Source organism: Ornithodoros turicata, chromosome 1 (genome assembly GCF_037126465.1).
Source record: "Ornithodoros turicata isolate Travis chromosome 1, ASM3712646v1, whole genome shotgun sequence".
Lineage (NCBI taxonomy): Eukaryota > Metazoa > Arthropoda > Arachnida > Ixodida > Argasidae > Ornithodoros > Ornithodoros turicata.
Genome location: NC_088201.1, coordinates 228460340 through 228475799, shown reverse-complemented (window position 1 = coordinate 228475799; position 15460 = coordinate 228460340). Strand labels below are relative to the sequence as shown.

At 48.1% G+C, this 15460-nt stretch overlaps 1 protein-coding gene across 1 annotated transcript in view; it reads left to right on the top strand.

Annotated features, from left to right (window-relative positions):
* Positions 1 to 15460, top strand: part of LOC135379071 (uncharacterized) — a 59570-nt gene that overhangs the window by 19225 nt on the left and 24885 nt on the right. The gene's annotated exons all lie outside the window — the stretch shown is intronic.

Sequence of the window (15460 nt, the reverse complement as noted above, 5' to 3'; positions counted from 1 at the left end):
TATGGTCATGGAGAAGTTTGGAATGGGACTGGCTCGAATCAGCCGAAAAATGTTTTCACGTTCGGATAACGAAATGTAGTGGAGGTGGTGTTCCCCTACATGAGTCCTGATATGATGGAACGTCCCAGCTGCAGATGTTCGTGGCCGTACCCTGGGACGGTGCAGGTAGGACTACCGGTAGGACTGGCGCGCGCCAGCAAAGGCACGTCTTCATCGTCGTCCACGGTTCAAGCTGATTCCCTCGTCATTCATGTAGTTGCTGTTGTTGATCTAGAGGTGCCGCTTGACCCCCCCCCCCCCACTAGCATTTTATGTGTATTTTTTGGGTGGTTCGTCACGACTTGGAAAGCAATGAAACATCGGGCTTTTCTAAACAAATTGAACTTTACGGGGTGCAGAGCCCCTGAAAGATGCAGGGCTCCTCAAAAACCTATGTCCCTTTAAGCAGATATCATGGCCCACGTAAGGCACGGAGCATGTTCGAAAGCGTTTCATTTGATAGGGGAGAGTTCACTTTACCATCTTCAAGCAATTTTCACAACCGGACAAGAGTGCTCGACGCTTGTGGCATACACAGAATTTGATAAGTGTGTCAATTTACGAATTTTTTGCGATATAAATTTCTAAATTTCTTCCTGATTTTTTTTTTACAAGTAGCACCGGTACTGTACTTTAAGCGCGCACAAAAAAGATCCAGTCCCGCACTGGGGATACTGTACACCGCAATTAAAAATCGGGACGTTGACAAAATGCACAATTTTGAAAAAAAAAATCCGACGTGAGGAGGTCGGGATAGGCGCGTGATGAAGGTATCATACGATGCACCATCTTCCTAGCAATGCGTAGCAAAAAATATCTCAGAGGTACTTTTTGTTAAACTCAAATAATGATTCTGATTGATGGTGAATTCGCAAACGTGTATGCGCGTTGTGGTGCATCGTAGCAGGCATCTGCGATCGTAGAAATAATCGGCGAAGCTGTCAGCACAGCTGGACAGAGTGCAGTTAGAGTGCTAGGGCAAGCCACTGGTCGCTTGGACGCTAGAGAACTCTGAAGTGATCAGAAGCTGTTCCAGACAGAAGAGGAGGATGAACGAGCAGAGAGGGAAGCAGTGAAATTATGCCATTGAGTGCGCAGGAGTCGGAGGGCATGACTTCGGAAGGCAGCAGAAACTTTTTTATGGCAGATACAGGGGGGAGATATGTTTGTTAAGAAAACAGAATGGAAAGGTCAGACAGACGGAGGTCGGCGTGCTATACCATATGATTACACACAGGAGATAGAGTCATCTGAGGCGCTTCTCTGTTGCACTCGTCTCACGGAGCTCTTCTGCGAGAAGCACGTATGGAGAGGAATTTGAGGTCCGGATGTGGTTGGGTGGAAGAGATGGTGACAGATTTCGTTCAACATCCAGCACCCTGATGGATTGTTTCAATGATGTGAAACAGTTACAGGCACAGTTGGTGGCCTTTCGGACTGTGTCCCAGTCAGTGATGGTGTATGTACGTCCGGTGGTTATGGATGATGAAGGAGGCGAGATGAGGATGGGAAAATGACCAGTGGACAAGGGGTCCAGATTAGCGTTCCATAGGACAAAAATGTCAGGGGAGACAATGGTTACGTTGATGGCGGTTCTGTAACTGGGAGCTCTGAAGAAAATGGGGATACCGTCATTAAGGAGTACAGGATTGGTGGAGTTTGGCCAGTGAACAAAGCTGTTGCTATTGTGACAATTGCATTGCCCCAGAGACTGTGTTTAGCATTAAGATCTCCGCCTATGGCGATGGGACCAAGACTGGCCTGAAGGAGATTTGAGAATGTGTTGGCTGAAAAGCAGCGGTTTCCGTAGCGGTAGAAAGATATGATAGCGACTTGTTTGCGAGAAACTTGAAGCTGGCAGGCAACAAATTCGGCGGCAGAGGAGCAGAGGTCGGAGAGGTCGATATGTGAGTCAGTGGTATTACGGTGCACGAAGATTGAGGCGCGTGGACACCCGTCGTCTTGATGTGTGGTGGTGTGATAAGCAACGTAGGGGGACATACGAAACCTTGCATCCACGAGACTTTCAGAGTCAGAGTAAGTCATCAAGGTTTCAGCACGAACATCACGCAGCTTGTTGACCAGGCTTCTGGCGTTCCATTGAAGGAGGAGAGGTGAATAGGCTGTGCGTCTCATTCCAGGTTTAGAAGAATTAAAACCTGGCAGTGAGACGATAAATAGCAGGGGGATGAAGGCAAACGCTGGGTGTTTACTGATCATGTATGGCTGATGGGAGAAGACTCAGTATAACTGTCTCGAAAGCCAGGAGCTTCTGCACTTCGGGGATGCTTGCAGACTTTGGCAGCGCCTTCACGACAGCGCGCAGAGTAGCGAACAGGAAGGGGTGATGTGTAGGAGTACAGGGTCGGCATCCTCTTGGCGCGTCTGAGAGGTTTGAGTAGCGTGAATATGGCTGGCTTATCCGGCTGCTTCGCCTTGGGAGTCTTGAGAGCTATAGTGCATACGAAGGCTTCGTACCGGTGTAAGCGGTGGAACGAGGATTGAATGAACGTGTGTCTTTCTTTGGTGGGAGGAGAGGAGGGACGCGCGCCCTATAGTATGTGATCACGTGGTAGCAGCCCTACTCAGGCTGCCTGATTCGACCTGCTGCTGAGAACGAGGGGAAGGCGGTTCGCTCTTTATGAGTTCGGGGTTTGGAAGCGCCGATGGCCGCACCCTACACTCTAAGAAAAAAAAGAAATAATTTTACTCCTTTTGGGGAGTAAATGCACTGAAGTAAATGAACGTGCGCTCTGTTCTAACAGTTCCATGTACATAATTCGTGTGCATGCATGAAGATACTTCGGATCAGACCATCAACAGTGATATATCGAGTGATATAAAATCTTGCGACATACATAGGGCACAATTTGCGAAGAAAGAAGCCCCAACTGTTTCTTATTTTGTGTGGGTGGAAAATTTCTGAGTTGGCTGAGTTATGCAGTGTTACGCCATCCAAATTGACCAAGAGCACATATTTACGTACTCTGTTGCATCCGGAAGACTGCAATTTGCAGTCCTAGGGAGTAAATGTTGGGGTTAGTTGACTAAAATAGCGAGTAATTGCAATCTAGGGGACTAGAAGCTGCAATTACTCCCTATTTTACTCCTTTTTTTTCTTAGAGTGTACGAGTGCAAGATATGGTACTGGTTTTGACTTTTTGTGACTGTGAGACGGCGTGGGCATCCGGAGTAAGCGGCTGAGTGAGCGCCAGTAGGTTTTGCGCATTTCGATTGGCGTCTTGCAGTACTGTCAACGCTGCTGTGCGGACCAGAACACGTTCTGCAGGGAATGGGGTCCCGACAGTGTTTAGACACATGTCCAAACCTCTGACAAGGAAAGCATTGCGTTACTTCAAAGTGTTCGGTAACTTTATGCGTGTAAAATCCAATATCGACGGTATCAGGTTCGGTATGTCGGTATCACTTCTGTGGAGAAAGTGAGGAAGACCCTGTCTGTGACAATTTTCGTTGCTGTGCTATCGTCAAAACGGCGAGCCACGTACTGACGGTGGACAGCGGTGACGTCAGCAGCGGCGAGGCAAGCGTGTATCTCGTCCTCAGGATAATGCTTGTGAGCACCCACGATTCTGTCGACGTTCCGGGAGTACGAGGAAGGGACCGTGGGAGTGACTTGAATGCCACATATGTTAATGACCTGAAGGAGCGATGTAGCTGTAGATCTGTAGATCTCCACAGATATCGGTAGATGTGGCGACGCTGTTCTGGCCTCCGAAACTGCAGCACGGACCGGTCCGCAAAATAGTGTCCGAAATAGTTGTTAGGCTGCAACAAAAGTATACACGCGAACTCGAAGGCATAATTTTGCAGTCAGCAACTTAAGAGCTACACGTGTTACAGCGTCGTTGTTGAAGCACCAGAACACACAGAGTACGTGTTAATGCCAAGCATTGTTCCATTCCAGGAAGGAAACAGTGCAACGCAGACAGGGTCATATTGTGAGTATGAAGCCTTTCATTTCAATATGCTCGTTAATTAAACATTGATTTGCGCTTTAAAGTTCAAAGAAAAGTTCTTACAGTTATATCGTACAAATTAGCCTGAACTTTACACCATTGTTGCATTGCCTGAAAGAAATTGAAACGTGTTAACCCGTGGCATATCTGGTGTTTGCTGAAATCTGATGTACTCTATTGTTACTGAAACGTTATATTATGTCAGGGTACGCCATGTCTGGGTATTGAGCGTGAAGCTATCGAGCGGAACACGAAAACAGCCTTCCAGAAAATGAACAGCTGTCTCGTTATATTCTGCGCGCTCTGGGGAGCTGCTGTTGGAAATCTGAACTCGGGTATGTCTGCAGTTTTCGTTCCCGAAATTCCGGGAACTATAGAAGTGTCGAAGTTGATATCCTTTAGTTGCATAGAAGGAGGTAACCACCCCTCGTGGTGGTGACTGCTTTAGGACTTCTGTTTCGCGATCTTGCGTTTTAGTTTCCACTGGTTACAGCCCTAGCCAAACTTTGCTGTATGACTTGCTTTGTTCAGAGAGGATACATTGCGTGAGGCGAACGCATACTAATCCTTCCTGTCCTCCACCCCTTCCTGCTGTACTCTCTCCCTCTGTTCACATCTGTACGCGCTTCATAGCCACGGTTGCTTGGCGGCGCAAACACGGAATAAAAATAAAGGCTTTTAAAAAACCTCGTTTAAGCTCAGCTTCTCCTTGTCTTTGCTGCCAGCTTCCAGCAAGTGCTTTTTAACCCATGATTAAGGCTAAGCAGAATCTGTTCCAAATCTAGGCATGAAGGAACACGTGGTCTCTCCAAGACCTATAGGCATAATACGACACGTTGGTGCAGACTTGCTACCAATTTCGAACACCTAACAATTACGTAGTTATCCAGCCCGGAAGCGGCCAAACCGCTCACCCAGTCGACGACCGAAGAACAGAATCCATCCCGCCGCAAGCCTCAAGTGGATGAAGGCTCCAACAACGCTGCAAGAAGCACGATGACTTGCATGTGTTCCGAGACTTTCAGGACCACGTCAGTTCTCTAAGCCAGGTCCACGTTAACGATTCGAGGACGAGGTTGGCGGTCCTAGGTCCACGTTGGCGTTGGGCTTCGACTGACGTTCCAAGGACGACGTTTGTCTTCGTATTCCAACGCTGCCACCAGTTGTAGCGAACTTCGTCGAGGTTTGCAGTGGTAGCGTTTTAACCGAGGCAAGGAATACGCGATGACACGCCCGTCAAGAGCGGGAAGAATAAAAGTTTTAATTGCAGAGAAATGCCCCAGCGAACTAGGCTAGAGTCACTAAATAAGCTACGCTTCAGAGTATCGACACTGAGGCAAAAAGAGCCGCCATGTTGTTTCGGATGACCTCCAGCCCCACCTCTATTTTGGCAGTAGAAATAGATGAAGATGAAGTTCAGCAGTGGAAGAAGACAACACTTCGAAGAGCGCTAAATGGATGGCGCTGGAGGTCATCCGAAACAACATGGCGGCTCAGTGTCGATACTCTGAAGCGTAGCTTATTTAGTGACTCTAAACTAGGCAAGGCCGGGACTGTCAAGGAAGAAGTGACCAAAGACAACGAGCACTCGCACACACGAGCTCCTTTTTGTTAGCCCAGTCTTTCGTCGTGGATTTCGTTGAGGCTTTCGATAGTACAAACGTAACAATGCACGAACGTGGCTTAGCGTGGATTAGCAAGAGGATAAAAGCAAGGGATCGGAGAGACTGAGAGGAGGTCAGAATAACTTCAGGGCTCACATCAGGGGCACGTGTGCCGGTGTCGGGCTGCACAGTCTAAATACGATGCGGTTTAAGCGTAACAATGTAAACATTAGTATTGCAGCCTGTTTAAAAGTTGCACTCTACGAAAAAAGAAGGAGTAAAACGAGGAGTAATTGCAGCTTCTACTCCCCTAGTCTGCCTAGTCTGCAGTCAACTTCGCAAATGGTCTCCCGAATGCGACAGTCTACGTAGATATGTGCCCTTGGTCAATTTGAACGGCGTAATGCTGTACAGCTCAGCCAGTGTAGCAACTTTCCAGCCACACAAAGTAAGAAACAGTTACCGCAACTTTCTTCGCAAATTGTGCCCTATGTATCGCGAAAGATTTTATATCACTCGATATATCACGGTTGACGGTTTGCTTTAAAGTATTCTCATCCATGTACACGAACTATGTACCTGGTACTCTCCCAACAGCGCTTGAAATGCAATGCGGTCTCTACTCTGTGACATTCATTTGCTCCCGTGCATTTACTCCCGAAAGGGACTATTTTTGTGGCAATGCATTTAGTCCCCAAAAGGAGTAAGAGTACTCCTTTTTTTTCTTAGAGTGCGGGAGGAAAATACACGACCGTACTGCGGTTGCGAGGAAAGATGAACGCTCCATTTTTGACATTATGGAATACGCTGTGTCAACATGACCAACCTGTTGCACTAACATTATCGTACAGGAAAGAATCTGCACTGTCGGCAAATGCGTAACCAAGAATCGCAACGGATGACAAAAGACGGTATTGACCAAAAGGCCCCGGACAGGAAAGCTGGCAGTTCCATTTCTGGACTCAAAAGCTGAACATTTAAAACCACTGCTATGGTATCACGACAAATGTTTGCAGTGAACAGAATACAAGTGAAATAAAATTTTGAAGTAGTGCATCCGCCTTGTCCTATACTACGTGGAGATTAAAAGCCAGGATTTGGAAGTGGACCACATGTTGAAGATGTGATCACTTAACGATCTCACATAATCGCTGACTATACTCTTTTTCTGGCCTCGGTGGCTCAGTCGGTAGCGTGTTCGCCTTCTGATCCCGAGATCGCGGGTTCGAACACGGCCGAGGACGCCAAGAACTTGGTGGCAGGGTACAAGTTGCTTAGACACGCCGTCTTCCGCGAGGGACGTTAAATACGGGGTGCCGTGTGGTGAGCTTTCATTGCACGTTAAATAACCCTCAGGTGGGCAAAAACAATTCACAGACCGAGCGCTGTGGCGTCGCTCATGATCTCAGTTGTCTCGCGACGTAAACCCCCAATTATTATTATTATAGTCTTTTTCTACTACCCGAGACTATTGCCGGTGTAGAGGAGGTGGTGTTCCTCTACAAGAGTCCTGACCGGCGGTGATGGAATGTCCCAGCGGGCAGATGGTCGTGACCTCACGCTAGGACGGTGCCGGTAGAACTGGTTGGCAAGCGCAGTGGCGCGCGCCAGCAGAGGCACGTCTTCATCGTCTTCCACGGGCCGCCACACCGGACTACCCGAGAATTATATGACTCTGCGCTCCTTGCGATCGATCTTAGCAATCTTTGCGAACGCAGTGCGGCCATCAACGGCAAGCCGGTCACGTCACCACCAGCAACATCACATAATCAACTATTATTTAATTTTAGTAGGGTACAGTGTGAGCAGACAGAGTAGCAAGCACGTTTTGGTCCCACGGAAGTCCCCCGTCTTTCAAGCCCGTTCGAGACATGTTATCCGTCAGTCCTTGAGGATCAAGCGCTCCACATGTTCGATGTTGTCAGGAACACGTCTCACGAAGCGTTTCACGAGGCTTTGGACGCCAGCAGTGTAGAAATCCTTACCTTGATCGGACCGCATTCTTGAGCTCGTCGTCGCAGCTGAAGTGACGGCCCCCAAGGAACGCCTTCAGTGGTCGAAGAGATGGAAATCGCTGGGGGCGAGGTCTGGACTGTAAGGGGGATGTGGCAGCAACTCCTAGCCAATTTCCTGTAAGGTGCGTGTCGTGAGATGCGCGGTATGAGGGCGTGCATTCTCCTGGAGAAGGATGACTCCTTTGGTGATGAGGCCCGGCCGCTTTTGCTTCAGCGCCTTATGCACATCCCTGAGAACCTTGCAGTAATATGCACTATTGATGGTGGTACCACTGGGCGGAAAATCAACAACGCCAGCCTTGTCCCAGAAATCAGGCGTTGAGAGGATCAAGCGCTCCACAAGTTGGATGTTGTTAGGAACTCTGACACTGGCATCTGAGCTGGCAGGGCCGGGATCGTCCTGCACTGATGTACGGCCGTCTCGGAACCGTTTGCACCACTCAAACGCTTTGCTGCGGCTAAGTGTATCGTGGCCATGCTGAGCCTGAGATCTTCTTTGAATTGCAGGTGACTTTACGACTTCATTCACGGGAAACTCCATGACAATTCGCTGTTCGGTGTGCGCGCTCACCTCGTTGTCGGCCATCTTGTCCAGCACGTGTCTTCCGTTTTGCACAAACTTTGAAGCACCAAATGGTGAACACAGAGGCCTGTCGCGTGTGAAAATGACGAAAAAGAAGTAGCGCGAGCCATTTGTACACTCAGGAGAGAGAAAGTCCCGGTTTGACTTGGACACCCCTCGTAGTTTTCTTTTGCTTCTTTTTTTTTTTTTCGATTATGGAAGTTTGTTGCCATCTCGCACGGTTCCGCACACAGGGACTTCAAGCAGTGCACAGGTGCGTCCCATCAACGATGTCCAGTTCCACGAAGGCGACTTAGTTAGACTATGGCTCCCAATGCGCAGAATTGCGCTTTCCAAAGGTTCACCTGCCGCTACACAGGGCCCAACCTCATTGGACACAGAAAAAACACTGAAAGGCCAAATGATGACGAAGCAGGGCAATCATTCAAGCGCGTGTAATCGTCGAAGTACAGCTGTACAGAACCAACACCCGGTTGTTAGCTACAGACCACAGCACTCAGCCAGCTCAGTCCTGGATAGTGATATCTTTGACTGTATAGGGAACACGTCTCAGACAGAACGACAGCACATCCATCGCCCACTGCTCCCCTTTGAAACAATGAAATGCTCCGTGGTTTACGCGCCCAAAGCTTAAAGGGTCTCTGACCAGGAGCTGGACGGACTTTTCCGCAGTAACTACCGATAAAATACACAAAAGCAACTTCACACACAAAAATGCATGCCTCACCACCTCGTAGTTTTCGTAAACTCAAATGTTAAGCATCGCGGTTCACTCCAACGCTGGCACACCTAGCGTGAAACCAAGAAAACGTGCGCATGTACAGGGTGGGTGCAGATAAAGTAGTCCCACATTTTCGCACGTAGCGCGATCCCTGCATACCAAGCGAACTTGCAGCGGCGCAGGACGGTGCATTTATGCGGTGCAGATCGAGAAAAAAAATCGTGGTAACCAAACTCCGCGCAATAAAATCTTTAGCAAAGGGAACTTCACTCCGTGTATTTCCAATGGGACATGGCAGTGTATCACACTTGCATCGCCCTACCGCTTGAGCTGCCACCTACACAGAAACAAAACGAGATGTGGTACGCCTAGCGGTAGCTACACGCAACTGTGCCGTGAACGATTTTTTGTGGGTTTGTACTGAATAAATGCGTCATCCCGCGCCACGGGAAGTTCGTGCGCAGGGAAGCAGGGAACGCCATACGTGGATAAATGTGGGGCTACTTTATCTTCATCCGCCCTGTACAGAAAACTCATCTGGTCATCCCACAGACCCGGTCCATCAGATGAGTGCACGAGTTCACCCTCGGTCGTAATTATCGCGTCCTACCCAAGGCCAATTTTGCAGAACGTCTGGGAGCAGGTGCCCGGGTTTACGTCGTAGCAGGGCTCGAATTCCTCGCCTCTGAAGTGCACCTCTTGGCGGGAAACGCCGCTGGCGATAATAAGACGAGGACCATTCGCCATCCCCGCCTCAGGCTGGCCGTCGTCTGCTGCCAGTTTGCTTTAACCTCTCAAGTACCCACATATCAAGTCGTGGAAAAGCTGGCGCTACGAAGTGAAACAGGAAGACCCGGTCCATCAGAGGAGTGCTCGAGTTCGCCGTCGATAGCGCTTATCGCGTCCAACCCAGGGCCAATTCTGTCGAATGTCTGGGAGTACGTGCCCCGGTATACGTCGTGGCCCTGCTCGAATTACACGCTTCTGAATTAATACTTTAGTAATCGAAGTCAATCGAAGTCCTCTCTCCATCTGTCCACGTCTGTGCGCCACTTATAGCCACAGTTGCTTCGCGGCGCTTACATGAAGTAAAAAAGAACTAATCACATAGTTTCTGCACATACGAGGGGTGTTCAAGTCAAACCGGGACTTTTCATTTTTCGCAAAAGTAAGATGAACTTACAGTCGAGAAATTAGTTTTATTTTTCAACGTAATTTGCAGCTGCACTAATACACTTGCCCAAGCGTTTCACGAGGCCTTGGATGCCAGCAGCGTGGAATCCTTGCCGGTGCGTAGCAGCCATGAGCGGACCTCGCCGTCGCAGCTGGAGTGGCTGCCCCCAAGGAACCTCCGGGTCGAGGTCTGAACTGTAAGGGGGATGTGGCAGCAACTCCCAGCCAAGTTCCTGTAAGGTGCGTGTCGTGAGGTGTGCCGTATGAGGGCGTGCATTGTCCTGTAGAAGGAGGACTCCTTTGGTTATGAGGCCCGGCCTCTTTTGCTTCAGCGCTTTATGCACATCCCTGAGAACCTTGCAGTAATATGCACTATTGATTGTGGTACCACTGGGCGGAAAATCAACATGAACAAAGCCAGCCTTGTCCCAGAAATCAGGCGCTCAGAGGATCAGGCGCTCCACAAGTTGGATGTTCTCAGGAAGTCTGTCATTGGCCTCTGAGATGGCCCGGCCGGGATCGTCCTGCACTGATGTACGGCCGACTCGGAACCGTTGGCACAACTCAACCGCTTTGCTGCGGCTAAGTGTAGCGTGGCCATACTGAGCCTGAAGGAATTTCAGATGACTGTACGCCTTGATTCACGAGAAATTTCATGACAATTCGCTGTTCGATGTGCGCGCTCATCTCGTTGTCGGCCATCTTGTTCAGCACGTGTCTTCTGTTTTGGACAAACTTTGGGCCACCACATGGTGAACGCGGAGGCCTGTCGCGTGTGAAATTGACGAAGAAGAAGTAGCGCGAGCCATTTGTACACTCAGGAGACAGAAAGTCCCGGTGTGACTTGAACGCCCCTCGTATTTTCCCGGAGTCACGATCACCGCCGTAGCCAGGTACATTGTCAATGCAAGTGGCGAAATATAACTGATGACCTGAGGAGTCTGGATCAGTGAACTGATCAGTGAAGTGATGAAGTATAACGTCTCTCACAATTCCAGCGATCCTTATAGTTCGTAAAATATGTGTGTGTTTATCGTGCTATGCATTGCGACACTCATCATGAATGTCCCTGAACAATGGCCAGAAGACTTTTGTCTTCTTAGTCTTCTGCCCGTTGTTCAGGTGCATTCATTACGAAATTCGTCCTGCACCTAGCCTTTATCGAACTTATATTATCTTGACACTGTCGACTAATCTGAACTGACAAAGGCAGCATTAATGTGCAAAGCAGACCAGGCCAAATTTCCCAAAATTTTGCTCGCTATGCGGCGCTCTGTGTTTAATTTACTCAGAGTTGTTTATGAAGAGAGTTCGGCCATTAGGAAGAGCCCAACTTGAACTGTGTCATGCGGCGTCGCTGCCGAACGACTTCCATTGCCGTGCTCTATATTGTTGTCCAGTCGACAACCGGTCGCCGACCATAAGCCGGCCATTCTGGTAGATTACATTGAGCGCGACAAAAGTACCTGTTGACCAGCCGGCGGACTGGATCAAAATGACGCCTACCTGCTGGCTGATACACTGATTACGCATGGATTAAGGCTCTTTCGGCGGCGCAAGAGCGACTTTGACGTCAAAATAGGCTTCGTCCGCGAAGCGGCAAAAGATCGAAAGGTCACATTACTCTCTGTATTCGCCTCTCCAGCAGGCTGCTCGCCACCTAGCGGACCCCAGCAGAAGCACTCAATGAATGATAGCAACAGCAGACGACAGGTAGATTTCGGGCTGACCCGAAACTGCCGCAACTTCCCTTCATGTGCGATGGAGTGTCCCGGCTTACAGACAGCAACAGAACTGCTCAATTTCGCGGTGCAAAACCACTGCGCAGAAGAATATTCAATGTTGGCAAGAGGAAGAGGAAAAAGATACTATCAAAGGAGCGGCGTGAACGAAAACAACGAAGACAGCAGGAAACCACGCGCGAGTTATGTTATTTGGACAATTTTTTAAACGTGTCTCGTGGAAGAAGGCATGAACCAGGGCGATTTGTTCATTGGCAATCATTCTTTTCTGCGCCATCTTGAGGACGACGCGAGCGCCTCTATAGGTAGTTAGAGAGGCGAATATAAGGCTCTGGGTTTACGAATGACGTCAACTGTGGAGCGACGGCGACGAAGTGTACCCCACGTCCGACGGACTAACCCACAGGGTTATGGTGTGAACTGAAAACCGGAACTGGAAACCGAAAAAAAAGTTTAGTTCCTGAACGGCAACAGACACCGTACAAAAAGTGAAACCACAATGACTACAGTGAACCCCCGTTATTATGACCATGGTCATTCGCGAAATTTTTGTCATAATGCGGAATTAACGGGGAGATTTGCAGAGGTTTCACCATATTGTTCTCCAGGAGTATGGTCGTAAAACGCGTATGTCAGATTATCGGGGGTCATATTAAAGAGGGTTGTACTACTTGGACTCAAGAGCCCGTACTGCAAGAGCTCAAGCGAGCAGTCCATGGCATCCATCGGTGTTTATAGGTAAGAAATTTCAGAAAGGGGGCAGGCCACAGAAGTGTTGCTGATGAACGCGCGTGCGGCATCTTTTCTGTGAGTCGACGGTATCGTGTATACGATAAGTGAGTTTCAAGAGCACTCGCTGTTGGGCACGTTGGTGACTAGACATGAAGATAAAAATCAAAGCGCCAAAAAGACACTACGGAAGAAGAGAAGACGGGACAGGCGCTGGCTCCAACGAACAGTTTAATGATACATAAAACCAGCGCACCGACCGCAGTACGCAGGATAAGTGAGTTTGTGAGAGGTTCGGCCTCTGTGAATCCTAGACACGGTATTGACTGTTCTGTGCAGACCATTTCGACGTTGATTGGTGCAGAAGAATTCCACGTACATTGTCCCAAGTAGGCACGATGCGTTCCCGAACCGCAAGTCAGTGCGACACGAGCATATTCCACACTGAAATTCATTCCTTCGCCTCAAAGATTCCGTCTTTTTTCCCACCAATACTTGGCCACTTGCTGTTATTTACATCAGCTACATCGTAGTCATTTGTGTACGAATCTCACATAACAACAATGTGCCAGAGCGCAAGACGGGCTCTTTATTTTTCTCGAAGCAACCCAGTAGGGGGGGGGGGCGATATCCACCATTAAGAATAAACCGCTTACGAATAAAAAATTCAAGAACAAACCGCTTAAAAAATACACGGTTAAAAATATATCTTCTAAAATAAACCGCTTACTATCCCCGCTTAGAGATCACCGTTTAATAATCCACCATTAAAAATAAACTGTTTCAAAATCCCCTTACCATCTAGCACGGAGGCGGATTCATTGGAATTAGCCCCGGGTTAGGTCAGGGTTAGTTTTGTTTGGTTTCGGTTAGTTTGGGATAGTTTAGTCTAGTTTGGTCCTATGAGGTTAGTTTAACCCCCCTTGCTCGCAGTTCACCTTGATTTTGGCCATACCACATGATTCTAGCAACTGTAGGGTGGATTTGGGGGGATTCTGAAACCATTTATTTTTAACGATACATTCTTAACCATGGATTCCTTAGCGTTTTTATTTAAACAGGGATATTTCGGCGATAATTTTTGTGCGTTGATTTTTAAGCGTACATTCTGGGATATATATTTTTAACAGGGGGTGTACATACGTGTTTATTTTTCAAAGGTTTTGAAAGGCTCTTTATTTTTCTCTAAGCCACTTGGTACGACCTCGACTTTTTTTCTCTCTCTCCTCTGTTTTACATCTGGTAGAGAATAAACAGGGTTACTTTGCCTGCAGTAAATTCTCCTAACACGGTGTGAAATTACAAACACACACATTCGTCACATTTTTTGAACGTGTAGATAACGATAGTCTTCCTCTGCATGAGTCCCGACCGACCATGACGGTATGCCACGGAGAGGCGATGACGATGGCCTATCTCCATGGCCGCGCATGTGGAACTCAAGCAGGTGCTCCATGCGCGTGGCCATCTTCGTCATTGTCCACGGCCCGCTACAAACGAATATCCAACAACTTGACTGCTTGTCCTGTATATTCGTATATTTTCTGTTGGCCACGCTGAGGATATTGCTTCACCACTGACTCAAAAAATACGTAGGTTTCGACATAACCTGTAGATCTGTAGCTGTTGCCGATGTGTTGCCGCTGCAGGTCTCCACACAACTCGGTAGGTGTGGCGACACTGTTCTGTCCTCCAAAACTGCAGCAGGGAACCAGTTCGCAAAAAGTGGCTATGAACTTGAAAGAACGCATTTGAAGATCCTGCTTAAGGTTAACCCGTAGGCAACTAACCTGGGCGTTTCAAATGTGACGCAGTGACCCTAAGAATGAACGTTACTGGAACGAACATGTCCGAAATAGTTGTTAGGCTGGAACAAACGTATACACGCGAACTCGGAACCATAACTTTGCAGCCAATAACTCAAGAGCTACACGTCTTACTGCGTCGTTGTTGAAGCATCAGAACTTGTGATGTCACCAACCCCGCAAGGTTCGAGTTCGCAAAAGTTCGAAACTTTCGAACTTTTCTCAGAAAAAAGTTCGCAAAAGTCCGACTTCACTGCGCTTGCGCTGGCGTGACCTGCCCGGAAACGTAAACAGTCCAACGTACGCCACTCAAGGCTTAATTAGGTTTAATGATATCTGACAATATGGCCTCATGTACGGTATGTTCGATAAATCAGTTAACTTTCCTTCGATTTGTACTTTTCTAGCAACAGAAATTTATACCTGCGCCTACTACTGCACCACCTAGCATTCTTATACGTATATACCTTGGCACAGTAAACAGACAGTCGGTAAGAAAAACAAAGCACGTAAGGAGAACGACGCAAAACTGTTAACAGTTAAACGTTAAATGCACAAACTTCGTTTACCACGAAGCCAGAACCCTAGTGGGCTCTGGTTTTGGGACGACTTTCTTCGCTTACCTGTCATCCAAGGCCCCACCAAAAAATCCGCTAAATTCAGCTCCAAACCTTTGCGAACCTTTGCGAAACTGACAAGAAATTCGAAGGTTCGTCAAACCCTGCGAACCAGTAGGTTGACAGCCGAACCGTGGGTTTGCAAAAAGTTCGTGCCATCACTAATCAGAATACACAGAGTACGTGTTAATGCCAAGCATTGTTCCATTCCTGGAAGAAAACAGCGCAACGCAGAAAGGGTCATATTGTGAGCAAGAAGCCTTTCATTTGCATATGCGCGTTAATTAAACATTAATTTATGCTTTAAAGTTCAAAGAAAAGTTTGTACAGTTATATCGTACTAATTAATCCAACTGTACACCATTGTTCCATTGTCCGAAAGAAATTGAAACATGTTAACCCGTGGCATATCTGGTGTTTGCTGAAATCTGCTGTACTCTATTGTTACTGAAATG